Source organism: Macaca thibetana, chromosome 11, assembly GCF_024542745.1.
Source record: "Macaca thibetana thibetana isolate TM-01 chromosome 11, ASM2454274v1, whole genome shotgun sequence".
NCBI classification, from domain to species: domain Eukaryota; kingdom Metazoa; phylum Chordata; class Mammalia; order Primates; family Cercopithecidae; genus Macaca; species Macaca thibetana.
This window is the reverse complement of record NC_065588.1, coordinates 111,730,083-111,743,148: the sequence shown is the minus strand read 5'-3', so window position 1 is coordinate 111,743,148 and position 13,066 is coordinate 111,730,083.

The following is a 13,066-nucleotide window of genomic DNA, read 5'->3' as shown; positions in this document are numbered from 1 at the left end:
AGAATGAAGAAGCTCTTTCCTTAAGAATAAAGAATAGTCTTCAAGAAAATCTAATGTAAGAAGAGAAAAAAAACGAAAGGCATAAATATTGTGTATAAGAGGCCACCATATGTGTAAAAACAGAAATATATATACATATAGTTTTTTATATTAAAAAACTTGAGTGTGTATGTACCTGTGTGTGTATTTGGTAGTATGTACATAGATTATTTTTCTGGTAGCCTCTTAGAAAGAAACTGGGGACAGGGAATCCCTGGATATCCTTTTATATTTCCTGTCTATTTAGTGACAGAGCAGGACACAAAAATGCATGCCAAATATTATCCTATTTTTACATAAAATCGTATACACACTCACACAGAATAGAACTGGACAAATATACAACAAAATATATGGATGTGGTGCAATTTCTGGGAGTCGCTTTTTCCGTCTTTTGTACTTTCTATTTTATTTTCCCCCTCAATGAGCATATTATTTTTGTGATTTGAAAACTAAATCATGACGTAGAAGCAGTGAGAGGCAATTCGGCCTCAAGGTTGAGGGCACAGATTCCAAGGCACACTGCTTCAGTTTGAATCCTGGTTTGTTGCTGTCTGTGTGACTTTGTAAAATGGATTAACCTCTCCGTGCTTCTGTTCCTTCATTGGTAGAAGAGATGTGATAATAACAGGATGTAGCTCCTAGGATTGCTGTGAGGATTAAATGGATTTATATGTATGTGTGTATATGTGTTTGTAAAAATAAATACAACACATACATATAAATCCATTATTGCAATGTTTTTTTTTTTTTTTTTTTTTTTTGAGACAGGGTCTCACTCTGTTGCTTAGGCTAGAATGCAGTGGCATGATCATAGCTCACTGTGACCTTGACCACCTAGGCTCCAGGGATCCTCCCACCTCAGCCTCCCACATAGCTGGGACTACAGGCATGCACCACCATGGCCGGCTAATTTTTAAATTTTTGTGTGGAGATGTGTTCTCCCTCTGTCGCCCAGGCTGGTCTAGAACTCCTGGCCTCAACCTATCCTCCCACCTCAGCCTCCCAAAATGCTGGGATTACAGGTGTGAGCCGCTGCATCCTGCCTACTATAGCAGTTTCTGTTATTATTTTTATTTTTAATCAAAATATGCGAGATATTCCCTCTTTTTAAATGTGCAAAATAATAAACTAAATTTGAAAATATGCATTATAACAGTTAAAAATTGCTATATGTACATCTAAAACAAAGCCACGACCTGGTCCTTTCTTCCCTGAGCTGGTCCATCGGCGGGAGTGTTCCCTCTCCAAAGCATGTAATCTTGACCGCTCTAGCATGGCGCTGTGGAAACCCTGGGGACAGATGCCGGCCTGCCACCAGACGCCCTGAACACCCCGAACACCCTGGAGCTGTGAAATGTCAGGTGCCAACAGCGAGTATTCTACATTCATCATCATGGCTGATATTTTTCGATCGGTTTCCGTGGTGAAGGAGAAGGAAGGCCCAGGACAAGTTCGCACTGGCGTCTTCCTTCAGAGCCCTGGCCCCTGCCTGGGTGGGTGCAGGCTGACTGGCTGACTTGGTATGACAACTGGCTGAGCAGCTTTGATTAATTAAATATTTCACTCCAAATTTGCAGAACAGCATCTCCTGGCAAGTCCAGCAAGCCTACGTAACGCCTGTAACGCTGGGCTCATTAGCCTAGCAGGTCATTGGCTTGGTGGGCTGTTGTCTGTTTAACTCTTAGATAGGCTGAAAAAATGTTGGTTTTAGAAAGGAAGAAAAGGTTTAGGATTCAGCTGGCATGTCATTTTGCCTGGTACTAAGATTTCCTTCTAGCCATCTTGAAACCCCAGTAACTTCCTGTGTGGGAGCCTTACTATGTGCTAAGTATGTCGGGAGACTTAACTTCTCATTTAATCTGATCAGTAAGAGGAACATTTAGGGCTTCTGTTGCAAGGGCTAGAAAACCCAGTTCTGGCTGGTTTGTGCCAAAAAGGCATAATTGAAGGTTTTATAGTTGTCAACACTATTGGCTTCTGAAATTGAAAAATCCTGGGGTAAGGCAGCTTCAGGAACGACTGGATCCAGCACCCAGCTGTTGTCCTCGGTGTCTGACTGATTTCCTCTCTCCTGCGCTGGCCCCTTTCTCACACTGCATCTTTCTACAGGGACACAGGATGGTTGCCAGGACTTCAATCCTTATTTCTCCCTAGTTTTGTACTCCAGAAAAGCCAAGCAAGAGGTTCTTTCTCAGAAGCATTAGCAAAAGTCTCAGGATATCTCATGGCCTCTTGAAGACTCATGTGGCCATGCATATCGATTCATTCCCTTTTAGTGGTAGAAAAGTCAAGAATTCCTGAGACCACAGGATGCATTGTGCTAATCATGCTAATCAGCAGGGTTTCCTCACCCAAACCACAGGGGTGAAAATTGGGAAGGGAATTTTTTTCCCAGAGAAATTCAGAGTGCTGCTTTTTATTTATTTTTTCTTGTTACAAATATTTTTGAGACAGAGTCTCACTCTGTCACCCAGTGTGGAGTGCAATGGCACTCTCGTGGCTCACTGCAGCCTCAACTTCCTGGGCTCAAGCGATCCTCCCACCTCAGCCTCCCTAATCGCTGGGACTACAGATGCATGCCATGATGCCTGGCTAATTTTTGTATTTATTTTTATTTTTATTTTTTGTAGAGATAGGGTCTTGCCATGTTGCCCAGGTTGGGTCTTGAATTCCTGGGCTCAAGTGATCTTCCTGCCTCGGCCTCCCAAAGTGCTAGGATTACAGATGTGAGCCACTACACCAGGCTGTGTTGCTTTTTAGAAGGGCGAATGGATGTTGAAAACCAACAGGTGTTTATAAGAGAGGAGTATTATTAAAATTCCTACTCTACAGTTGAGAAAACTAAGATATAGATATATTACTTGTCCAAAATTATACTATGGGTGCACGCTTTGAATTCAAGTTGGCCTTACTGCTGAGCCTGTCCTTTAACCGTGATCCTCTACTGCCCTCTCATCCTGCCCTTCCGTCCTGCCCTCCATGCCCATCTATTACACCATCTAGTTGTCTTCCTCTTGTTTCACCACACTCTCATCTCCAGACCTGGAAAATATAGATCCTTAGCTTTATAGAAAGTTTATTTTTACACAGCGGAGAACCCCGCTAGGGAGAATTTATGTCAGGAATCGCTTTCTTTCCAGATGAACTACATAGGCAGTCCTTTGTAAATTCTGTGTTTGTGTTCATGTCATTGATATGATGAAGCATATAGTATATGCATAATGATAATGATGGCAATATTACTATCACTATCACTGCTGTGGCTACTGCTACTAGCTAAGAGTCATCTTAGCTAATGCCAGGCATGATATTAAGCATGTCTGCATTTAATTCTCAAAACATTTTTGTAATCTAGCTACTACCATTATGCCTACTTTATATAATAGTTAAAAAAATCAGAGGATGGGTACAAAAAAATAGAAAGAATGAATTATACCTACTATTTGATAGCACAACAGGGTGACTATAGTCAAGAATAACTTAATTGTACATTGTAAAAAACTAAAAGAGCATAATTGAACTGTTTGTAACACAAAGGATAATTGCTTGAGGGGATGGATACCCCATTCTCCAGGATGTGATTATTTCATTTTGCATGCTTGTATCAAAACATCTCATGTACCCCGTAATATATACACCTACTGTGTACCCACAAAAATTACAAATTAAAAAATTCAAACAAACAATAAAACACAATAAGCTCTGTGGCAGCTGTTTGTCAAAAGACAAAAGAATCGCCTTTATAAGAAAGGACTTCCCAATGACAAATAAGAAGCCGTACATTGTACCACCTTAATAAATATTCTGTTAAAAGAAGAAAAGAAAAAACAAAGAAAGAAAAAACACAGGTACAGAGAAGTTAATCAACTTGCCCCAGGTCACACAGCGAGGAAGTGGCGGAGCTGGATTCACACCCCGTCAGTCTGGTATTGCCTCTCATCACATTCAGCTTGTCGTTTCATTGGCATTGTGCTAAGTGTAGTGGGGGGAAAGATTTACAGAAAAATAAAAATACATCTTCGTGCTGGTACTTGTGCTGTGAGGAGAGGCATCAAAGAATGACAAGTAGGCTCCGATTCACCGTTGCTTGGAGTGAGAATAATAGCTCAGAGTCCTCCGCACTGGTGCATGAGTCCCTTACATAGGGGAGCAGAATTCTTTTGGAAAAAATCCCCAAGGTGCTGTGACTGCCTCACTCTCAGCTAAGGGCCCTAGTCACCATTGTATGCCTGATAAGTCCAAACTCATTCGTTAACCTGTTTAGACCGTGGTGGTTACCTTACCCAAGATGGCCAATTAGAGGTTTCTCCCTGATAATTTAGAATAAAGAGAGAGGAAATAAAATACATACCCATTCACATGCATATCGATTCATTCCCTTTTAGTGGTAGAATAAGTAACCTGCAAGTCTGGGCACAGTGGGATGCCTGCTATGCAGGTCGGAGAGGCAACTGGAGTCTGTTTGCAGTTAAAGAGAGAGGGGTGTAGCCAGCCTGTAGCCGCAGACAGAAACACGGGGTAAAGAAAAGGTCCCACCTGGGTCCCCAAGGATCTTTTTTCCTGTTCTATCCTGCCACAAGTTCAGCTACTTTCCAACCTAGCTATTTCGAGTATCTCCTACCTAAGAAACCTCCATCACATTTCCATCACTTAGAACCACACGAATCTAACCTACTCACCCGGCTTGATCTCAAACGCCCAATTTCCCTGCCAAAGGCTGGGTCAAGCCAACAGAGCCAGCGAATGTTCAGGAGGACCACATCCAGAGCAGGCCTTCCCTTGAACCCTGAGGCTCAGCTGAAACTGTGGTTTCAGACAGCAGCCTACAAGAACCCTTACTATCGGAGCCAGGTGAACCAACATGGTTTTCTTTCCCCACAAGGTCAGTGAAACCTGGCACAGTGATTTCCCTTTGTCAGCAGTCAAATTGATCATCTTCTCAGGCTGCCTGAGTAATGCCAATTCCCAAGCCTTAGATGTTTGCTATAGAAAGCTGTCTCTTCTCCTGGATGCCCTGGGGACTTGTTAAACCTCTCTCTTCAGTGCAAGGAGTCAATGCCCAATCTCAGAAATGGCCCCATCTCACAATCCATCCAAGGGGGTGGGCACGATTAAAATCCCTGGTGTCACTGCTGGAGTCTCACTGTCTCTCCTTAGGGTTGATAGTTAAAAATTCATGGTTATTTTCAAAGAAGAAAAAATGCTTAAACTGCTTTCCTATTTGCAAACATTCCCTTTTTGATTCAAAATCAAACTTTTGTCTAGACAGGCAAGGGCTTTTTGCTGACATATCTTGCCAGTTCAGAAACCTTTAGGTTTTCCAAATGCAACATCCCCGCCCCTTGTAGGCGATGGGTCTCCAGCATCATAGTGCTTCCAAACACATTCTCTGAGCAGCTCAAAGCAGAGCTAACTGGATGGGGAAGCCCAAGATGAACACTAGCAGGTTCTTCCTTTGGCTCCATCATCTTCCTTAACAAATTATCTACACTGGCAGCTATACAGACTCATTAGCACAGTCTAGCTTATTTTCATGCTTGAAGCAGCTGATAAAAGACTCTTTATCACCCAATCGCTGCTGCTGTTTCTCTTTCTCCCTCTTCTTCTTCCTGTTTGTCTTCTCTTCTATTCCAAGTAATATGTGTTCACTTTAGAAAACGTAAATATTGGATAAGCATTAAGAAGAAAATAAATACCTCCTCCCGTAATATTGTCCTTTTAAAAATTTTCTCTGAAGATATATACATATATCCTGTCTTAGTCTATTTTCTATAACTTAGTCTATTTGCTATAACTGAAACTACAGACTGGGTAATTTATAAAGAATAACAATTTGTTTAACTCATGATTCTAGAGACTGGGAAGTTCAAAAGCATGGTGTTAGCATCTGGTGAGGGCCTGCCTGCTGTGTCATGACATGGTAGAAGGCATCTCATGCTGAGACAGAATCAGCACGCTAGTTGAGATCTCTCTTTCTCTTATAAAGCCATCAGTCTCATCCTAGGGGCCCCACCTGATGACTTTATTTAATCCAAATTACCTCCTCAAAGGCCCTACCTCTAAACACATCAATGTATGAATTTAGGAATTAAGTTTCCAACACATGAAATGTAAGGAAAACATTCAAGCCATTGCATACCCTATAGATGTCTATGTGAATATCTCAAAAATTATCCAAAAACTTTGCAACTTAATCAATTTTATTATCTCAGTTTCCATGGGTCAGGAATTTAAAAGCAGCTTATCAGAGCAGTAGTGGCTCAGGATCTCTCATGAAGTTACAGTTAGATGCTGTTGGGACTGCAGTCTCATCTGAAGGCTTGATTGGCTCCGGAGGATCTGCTTTCAAGTTTGGACACTCCTATCTATGGCTGGGAAGTTGGTTCTAGGTGTTTGTAGGAGACCTCAGTTTCTCACCAGGATGAACTTTCTTTCCATAGGCTGCTTGAGTACCCTTACAATATGGCAGCAGGCTTCCTTCAAAATGAGTGATCAAAGAGGAAGCAAAACAGAAGCAGCAATGACATTTTTTATTTAGACTTGAAGTCATATTCCTTCATGTGTACCATATTCTATTGATCACAGAGACCACCTCTGACATAGTGTGGGAATGTGGATGAAGACGACCCAAGGATTAGGAGGCAAGGATCCTTAGGGTCCATGCTGGTGGCTAGCTACCATTGTAAACATATGATATCCATAATTTTTAAACAAAATATAGTGCTGTAGTATATAGAACAACTTTTCAGCCATGTGAGTGAGTCATCTGGAGCAGATCCTCAAGCCCCAGTCAAACCTGCAGATGAGACTGTGTCCTCAACAATATCTGACTGCAACTTCAGAAGAACTTCAGAGACAGAATTGCCCAGTCAGGACACTCTTGAGTTTCTTACCCATGGACACTGTGAGATAATACACTTATTGTTTTAAGGTGCTAAGTTTCTATGACTTGCTGTTTTCCAAATCAGTGTAGTGTGATCACCTCTTACTGCAAATAAATATAATTTTATAGCATCATTCTTATTGGGTCTCTGGGGAGACAGTTGGAAATATGTGTTGTGTATAGGTGGGGGTGTTTTAGGTAGTGACACTAACTGGCAGACACTCTGGAATTGGGTAGGAGCCAGGTAAGAGAGCTGTGATAAACAACTATTTCTGCTCACCTATATTTCCAATTGTCTTCTTCTTTAGAGGATATGAGGTGATCACATTTCCCCTATCATTTAAAATTAGTTATGACCATGTGACTTGCTTGGCCAGTGACATGTGAGAAGTGATAGATGTAACTTTTAAGTGGAAGCACTTAATTGCCAGTGCACATCTCTACGGCTCTTTCTTCTCTTACCAGAGTGGTCATGGAAGCACATGTCTACAGGGTGCCTTTGTCAGCATAGGCCACTGAACAATGACAAGCAGACACTCCTGTTGAGGGTCTTACATGTAGCATGAACAAGGAAGAAACTTTTATGGTTTTGAGTCACTGACATTAGGGGTGTTTTTGTTATTGCAGTTTAACCTCATTCACCATGACTCATGATTAATACATAGTCCCAAGGCAGAAGGTCATCCAGGTCTCCTAAGAGTGGGTCCAAAACCCATCTGCTGTCAGATCTATTCTTCACCCTTCTCTTACTTGACTCTGTGTCTCAGGAGCTGGCCTCTGCAAGCTGCAGGTCCCAGCTTTTCCATCACTTTGTTTGCACTGATGGTACTCATGACATATTGGAGGGCAGGGGAGAGGGAATGCCCAGAGTATTTCCTCCCTTTCTGATATGGTTTGGGTGTGTCCCCACCAAATCTCATCTTGAATTATAGTTCCCATAATTGCCACCTGTCATGGGAGGGACCTGGTAGGAAGTAATTGAATCATGGGGGCAAGTCTTTCCCATGCTGTTCTCGTGGTAGTGAGTAAGTCTCATGAGATCTGCTGGTTTTATAAAGGGGAGTTCCCCTGTACAAGCTCTCCTTGCCTGCCACCATGTAAGATGTGCCTTTGCTTGTCCTTTGCCTTCTGCCATGATTGTGAGGCTTCCCCAGACATGTGGAACTGCGAGTCCATTAAAACTCTTTCCTTTATAAATTATCCAGTCTTGGGTACGTCTTTATTCGGAGCATGAGAATAGACTAATACACCTTACTTTTTGTCTCAGGTCACTGCATCTTCTTCTTGTATTCAGCAGTCTCTACAAGACCCATTGTGGTTCCACTTCCCACCAGGAAACCCCAATTCTGGGCTTCAGTCACATCTCCTTTTCCTTCTGTCCCCCAGTCTCGGGGTGGCAAGAACTCCCTGCTTTGGTTAAGATATGAGTTTCTCACCATCCCCTTTGGCCTCTCAGATTTTCCATCCCTTGGGTAATCCCTTCCCTGCATTAAAGTCCCTCAGTTTCACATACCCAGAGTGGTTTCTGTTTCCATGATAGGATGCGAACTGATATCGAGAGCTGACTCTGTTTCAGGGACTGTGGAAATACAGCAAAGAATAAGCCGGACCCAGGTCTGCTCCCATGAAAACTTACGTTCTGATGGAGCAGACAGGCTTACAACAGTGATTGCTCCATAAAAGGGCATTACAGAGCCCTGTACACCTGGGAGCTCTTACACAGTCCTGGGGATCAGGAAGGACTCCTTGAGTAAGTAGCATTTTTAAGCGGAGATCTGACATGCCTAACAAGAGTTAGGCATGAGAGAAGTTTTAGAATTCCCCAACCAGGAGGCAGTGGCCAGCCCAGCTGAACTTTTTGGAGCCCCTTTGCTGACTGCCATCAGGGGTGTAGCCAGCAGTGCTGGGTCTGGCTGTTCCCTGCTCCCCTGTGACCTAGCACCTCCACTCATTTTGCTTCCAGTGATCAATCAGTTGATTGCCAGTTGCACTCAATCTGGTGTTTTGGATCCAGCAGCAGATGTTTCTGAGCACCAGTTGGTTCTGCAGTGAATATGGCTGTGATCCCAGGGAAAGCACAGCATAACCATGTTGGGTTCTTGGCTCCTTTGAGAAGATGGCCAGAGAACATGGGGATTCTGACCAGAATATCCATCCATCCACCTTCAATTTCCTCACACATGTTCTGAGCACCTGCTTGGAGCCCAGCACTCTACTAGGCATTGTGGTGGGAAATGGCCACACGATCAAGTAAAACGTTCTCCCTTTTCTTGAGGAACCCATGGTCTAATGGGGGAGAAAGCAGTCACAGAGAAAACAATTGCAGTGTAAATTTCAAAGAGTACACAGGGAATGAAGAGGAGAGAGTGAATGACTACCAGGGTCATCAGAAAGAACAGGGTATTGAGGAATGAGTAGTAGTTTGCCAAGGGAAGGAAAATGAAGTATTCCAGGCAATGGAATAGCATATGCAAAGATATAGATCTGAGAATTTAAAAAATGCATTGTGGTGGTGTGCTCCTGTAATCCCAGCTACTCGGGAGGCTGAGGTAGGAGAATCGCTTGAACCCCGGAGGCTGAGGTTGCAGCGAGCCAAGATCGTGCCATTGCACTCCCGCCTGGGCAACAAGAGTGAAACTCCATCTTGACAAAACAAACAAACAAACAAACAAACAAACAAAATATATTGGGTGTGTTATAGACAAAGATTTGTGAGCTGAAGTGTAGGGTGCTCAAAGTATAAGGCGCATAGCTAGGAATATATGAGGAAAATATGGAAGGATAGAATAGGGCCAGATCATGAATGACTTTGAATGGCAGACTTAAATATTTTTAGGAGATTAGAACGGGGAAGTGCTACAGCCTCAGCTGTATTTTAGAAAGACCAATCTAACTGCTTTGTACAGGAAGGATTAATTCGTTTATTCGACAAGTATTTATTGAGTTCTTACTATGTGTCAGGCATTCTACAAGCTGCTGGGAATAGCAGTGAACAAGACAAATAAGCACCCCACCATTCTTGAGCTTTCAGTTTAGTGTGGGAAATAGATAACAAACAAGAAAGCAAATACACACACACACACACAGTGGTGCTAAATGCTATGAAGGAAAATGAACAGAGCAATGTGATAGTAACAGCTGGGTACTACTTAGATGTTCTGGAGCTGGCCTTGGATAATCTGGGGGTACGGGGGTGTTCCATGAGGAAGTTGTTTCTTTGAGATACAGTTATTGTCCATGGAAGGAGATAAGATTGAATCTGAATGGAGGACAGATGAGAATTAATGTAAATGAATGTGAGTTATGTAGAAAAAAGGGGAGGTTTGGGAGACCTAGAGAAGGTGACATACTCAGGGTGGGACACATTGAGTTTAAGCTATCTATAACAGGGACACATCATGTCTTTACCTAAAGTTGGGTCATTTTTTTCCTGGCCACACAAGTAGACTACATTTCCCAGCCTCTCTTGCACTTAGGTAATAGCATGTAACTGAATTTTGTTCAGTGAAATATGGGTAAAAGTAGCATATACCCCTTCTAGGGCTGGCTTCTAAAACTCCCACATAATCTTCCAGGACTTCTCCTTGCTCACCTGCTAGCCAGATGCAGAAGATCCAGTAGAGGATTCTCATACCCTAGAGCAGATTTTTTCAACTGATATTGTGGGCCAGATGATTCTTTATTACGGGAGACTGTTCTGTGTATTACAGGGTATTTAGCAGCATCACTGAACTCTCCTAACTAAATGTCAGGTTGCCTCCGACTCCAGATAGCCAAAAGTATCTCTAGACATTGCCAAATGTTTCTGTGTGAGAATCACTGCCCTGGAAGATGGCAGAGCCATAATACAGAAGCTGCCTGAGGCCCTGAATGATTATGTGGAGCAGAGCTAGCCCTGCTGATTTGCACTCGTCTGTGACATGAATAAGAAATATATCTTTATTGTTATAAGCCAAAGAGATCTGGGTATTGTGTGTTACAGCAGCTTAGCCTACCCTAACACGTCATTTACATCTGGAGCTCATTTAGGTCTGGGCTATAGTTCCAGACTTTGGAATTATCCATCAAAGCTGAGAGAGAGCCTGGAATGACCAAGAGTGAGACGAGAAAGGCTTGAGACGTGAATGATCAGGAATAGAACATTTAAGATACAGACAAAGGAGGAGGAGGAATCCCCAAATAAGGCTGATGACAGGAGGTAAGAGGTCAACAAGCAGAGGGTGGTGCCATAGATGCTGATGGAGGAAAAATTGGAAACTCAGCAGGGAACACGGGTAACAGGAACTTATTCGAATTACTAGCTCTCAAGTGAATGTTAACTCAAACCTAGAGACTTAAGAATCTGGGAAACAAATAACAACCAGCATGGAACATAGGCATAGAAGGCCAGGCAGCTGTTTTCCATCCTGGTACATGCCTTGACTCTGTAGGCAAATCACTCTTCTCTCTAACTGTTCAGAGAGCTTTGTTATGTTTTCCCATTAAAGATCACCATCGCCAGCCTTGCAGGATAAATGGAGCAAAAATCTATGTAAGGCTTCAGTCTGGCTTTCACTCCCTTACAGCCCAGCCCTGGCCCCCAAAGAAAGGTGTTATGTAAATAAAAAATACTGTCATTACAATGTGCTGGACAAGTGTTTGATAAGGATCAGAGGAAGGCTGGGGCCCCTAATGACCACTAGTGGTGAGGGAGGTATGATTCCATCCTTGTGTTTCAAGAAAAGTTTGTAAAGGAAGCCATGTGGCAGAGACTCACTGGGATGGTTTAAAAAATGAAGGAAATTCCCCATTTCCTGGTTGTAAGAAAATATGGGTGGAACAAGTCTTAAATGAGCTGATCATGGCTCTGACTTTGATGTTGGATGAATGACAATGATCTCCAAGGCAGGAACACAATGTAATGAACTTGCCTGGCTTTTCCATGAAAAACAAAATCACTGAAGGGGTCTTGTGTTGGAAAACAAAGGCGCTCTGACTGCAGGGCGGGGAAGAGGAAGGCTTGGGGGAGTGTTCTTGAGCTGTAGCTAATGGGAAATGAAGGCATGAGGGCTACTAGCTTAAAGTGGTGGGGCCATGGTGGATTTTGTAGGGGCATCTGCAGTGCTACTTTTTTAATTTAGCAAACATTTATGAAAGACCTACTGTGTGTCTTGACTTGTGCCTGGGTCTGTTAAGATGGAGATCAATATGCAAATCCACAGTCTAACAGAATAGTTAGAACACTTGATTCTTTTCTCCCTTCCTCTCTCTCTTCTTTCTTCCTTTTTTTCCAACCATATTTAATGAGCACCTACTGTGTGCCAGGCACTGTGCTGGCAATGGGGATACGATAATGGACACAGTAGATATGGTTCTGTCTTCAAGGACGCCAAGGTCTAGCTGGGAAGACAAAGCAGTAAACAAGCCACATGAGAAAGTGTGTGTTAAGGGCTATGAAGTACAGAGAACCCTGGGTGCTCACATTGGAAGCATGAGAGTGGGGCACTGGGCAATAATAAAGTAGGAAGGAGAAGTTGGGATTAATTCCATAAGGGAGGCCAGGCTTCAGAGGCAGAGGAAATGACATTGCTTAAGCTGGGTTTTGAAGGTTGAAGAGGAGCTCGCAGGAAGACAGGATAGGGGAAAGGCTTTCCACACACAGGGAACAGCAAAGCCAAGCCATGGAGGCTTGAAAGAGTAAACTGAGTTTGTGGCAACTACAAATAATACAGGGTTTTTGGAGCAGAAAGTTCAAGAAACAATAAGACAGGAGCCTGAACAATAAACAGGAGTCAGATCATGGAGGGGCTTTTAGACCAAACTGTGAAGTTTATTCTAAAAGTAATAGGGAGCCATAGAAAGACTGTGAGCAGGAAAGTGACATGATCAGGTTTGTGTTTTGTCAAAAGCACTCTGGCCACTGAGTAGATGACAACCTGGAAAGGTAAGACTACAGAGATGAGTCTGGAAACCGCATACAAGATGGCATGTGAGGTCAACCTTGGCTTCAGGTCAACCTTGGTTCTGTGGTTAGAAATGTGGAATGAGGGTCTCAGCCCTTTCTATAAACTGTTGACTTCTTGCCTTGCTACTGGCTGGTGGCAGAGACTGGGGATAATTGTGTTTCAATTATTACCATTGCACATTAAAATATACAACCAT